The 3,257-nt window shown below is 32.3% G+C and overlaps 1 pseudogene; it reads left to right on the forward strand.

Moving 5' to 3' along the window:
- The first annotated feature begins 475 nt into the window (after window positions 1–475).
- LOC111746549 lies at window positions 476–594 on the forward strand (annotated as a pseudogene).
- The last annotated feature ends 2,663 nt before the right edge of the window (window positions 595–3,257 follow it).

The raw sequence follows: 3,257 nt of genomic DNA on the forward strand, positions 1-3,257 counted from the left end.
TGCAGCCACAGCCCACAGAGTACAGGCAGTCTCTTGCAGCTTGAACCTAACCAAATTGCCTATTTTTTAAAACTTTACCTTTTCCATAGGATTTAAGTAAGGCCCAGAAGTGTACGACATAATAGTTAAAATTTCCAGAATGTAACTCCAAATTACCTTACATATGAAGAATTAGGAAAATCTAAATATCTTATAAGAAAGACAATTAATAGATAGCAACCCCAAGATGGCGCAGATGTTGGAATTAATAGGCCAAGATTTTAAAGCACCTATTTAACCATGCTACTATTTTCAGAAAGAATGGAAGGATAGAAAGCCTCAGCCCAGAAATAGAGAATATTTTTTTAAAAACCAGTTAGATATTTTAGAACTTAAAAATAATTAAAAATGTTAAATCATCAGATGAGTTCAAAAGCAGATGCAGATGACAGAAGAAAGTAAACTTGAAAATAAGCTTTAAAAATTATCCAACAAAGTCTATGTCCATACCACCCTGAACAAACCCGATCCCCTCTGATCTCAGAACCTAAGCAGGGTTGGGCCTGGTTAGTACTTGGATAGGAGACCACCTAGGAAGACCAGGTGCTGTAGGTGTAAAAAAATAAATAAATAAATAAAATAAGGGATTGTAAGCTGACAAGGTCCTTGCAATCTGTGAGGTCAACCAAGGGTTGCCTCACCTAAAAAAATAAAAAAATAATAAAATTATCCAACATGAATAGCAGAGAGGGAACAGACTGGAAAAAGTCAGGAGAGTTTTAAAGAAAAAATGATGTGGTATAGAAAAATATTTGAAAAAAATATGGTTTGAACTTCTGAAACTTGGGAAAATAAATAAACTTATAGATTCAAGAAGTTCAGCAAATTCCAATTAAGATAAACTCAATACACATTCACACACATCATGATCAAAATGATGAAAACTAAAGATAAAGAAAATATCTTGAAATCAGTCATAGAAAAGTGGCACATTACACACAAGGTAACACTTGTTTGAATGACTAGAGATTTATCATCTGAAATCGTGAAGGCCAAAAGGAAGTAATACAACATTTTTTAAGTGCTATAAGAAAAGAATTGTCAACCCAAAATTCTATATCTAGGAAAAATATCCTTCAGGGATAAATGTGAAATAAAAATATTTTGAGATGAAGAAAAACAAAGAAAATTTATTAACAACAGAACTGCACTAAAAGAAATGTTAAAGACATTTCAAGAAGGAAATAATACCGGAGGGAATCTTTGGCTCTCAGAAATAAAAGAAGAGCAGCAGAAATTATAGATATCTGGGTAAATATATTATTTTTTCTTTTTAGGTTCTTTAAAATATATATGACTATTGAAAGCAAAAATTATAACACTCTCTAATAAGTTTTTTTGAAAGAAAAGTATAACTGATATTTATAACCAATAAACCTGATACAGAAGAGGGGATTGAAACAGACCAGGAGTGGGTGCGAAAAGAGACTGGGAAAGTCAGCAAGAAAGCGAAAGGGCAATGAAGAGGAAGTTGGGGTTTACCATGCAAACTGCCACTCTCCTCAGCCCCTTCTGGGGAGAAGGATATGCCCATGTCTCCTCAGTCTGCTCTCCTCTATTTTGCTCTGGTCCCGACTAGGTCTCCTGCCTGAGTCACTCAAATTTAGTCCATATCCAGGCCTTCAGAGGGAGGGAAGATGTCCTCTAAGAACCTGAGCCCCAGAGATGGGGGCTCCCTTGAGATCTGGCCTATTGTGTTCTCTCCCACCCTTTCTAGGTTACCTGGATCCCTAGGACAAATTAGGGATCTCCTTTTTGGCTTAAAATAGCTTTTTTTTTTAGAACAGTTTTAGATTCTAATGGCATTTTCTATGTATATATATGTAATACATATGACAACTACAACATAAAGAGGCATAAGCTTTCTACATTTCACTACAAGTGATAAAATATTAATTCTAAGCAGATGTGAAATTTTTAGTATATGTATTGTAATTCCTAAAGCAACCACTAAAAAATCTATAAAGAAATATGGTAAAATAAACACATGATAAATTAAAATGTAATACTAAAATATATTTAAAGAACTCAAAAGAAGGCAGGAAAATGGGGAAAAGAGGAATAAAAACATAGGGAGCAAACAGAAAATAATAAAATGGTATTTCTAAATCCGAACACATCAGTAATTACAATAAAGGTAAATGGTCTAACCACACCAAGTAAAAGACAAAAATTGTCAGAATAGGTTTTTTTAAAAGACATGACTATATACTTTAATATAGGCGTTTGAAAGTTCATGAATGGAAAACAATAAGCCATGTAAACATCAGCTAAAAGAAAGCTTAAGTGACTGTATTACTATCAGACAAAGCATACCTCAGAGTAAGGAAATTTACCATGGATAAAGAGGGACATTATTACATAATGGCAAAAAATCAAGACAAAATCACTTTGAATATAAATATATCTAACAACAGAACTTGAAACATATGACGCAAAAACTGACAGAACTGAAAGAAAAATAGTTCTAAAAAAATAAAGCTATTTTAAGCCAAAATTATAGTTAGAAATGTCAATGCTCTTCTTCAAATAATAAAAGAAATAGAAAATCAGAAAATAGAATATAGAAGAACTGATCAACACCATCAACCAACTGAAATTGATCAAACACTCTGTCCACAACAGTATAATACACATTGTTTTCAAGTGCACATAGAGAATTCACCAAGATAGACCATGTCTTTGCTCATAAAATAAGTTTTAATAAATGTTTTTAAATTAGGATTATATAATAATGTAATTTAACTAGAAGTCAATAACAGAAATAAAACTAGAAAATATTCAAATAACTGAGAATTAACAACATACTTCTAAATAATAGAGTGAAAGACAAATTAGAAAATATTAATTTGAATGAAAATGAAAATATGACATATCAAGACTTATGGGATGTAACTAAAGTACTATTAAGGGGAAATTTGTAGCATTAAATGATTATAGAAAATAAGAATGGCCTCAAATTGATAACTCGAGTTTTACTTTAATAAACTATAAAACTAAGGGTAAAATAAACTCAAAGCAAGTAGAAAGAAGAAAATAACAGGAGAAAAAAACCTGGCGTAGATGATAGAGGCTCTGTTCATCCCTCTGGCGACCAAATCAAAGTTGTGATGGAAACAAGGAGCAGCAGCAAGGAAAAATCGCCTGTGATCTAGATGAATAAGCCATACAACTAGAGAGAAATCCAAGAAAGCACTCCGCAATGACAGAAGGTAGGA

The sequence above is a fragment of the Pteropus vampyrus genome, unplaced genomic scaffold (assembly GCF_000151845.1).
Source record: "Pteropus vampyrus isolate Shadow unplaced genomic scaffold, Pvam_2.0 Scaffold193, whole genome shotgun sequence".
Taxonomy (NCBI): domain Eukaryota; kingdom Metazoa; phylum Chordata; class Mammalia; order Chiroptera; family Pteropodidae; genus Pteropus; species Pteropus vampyrus.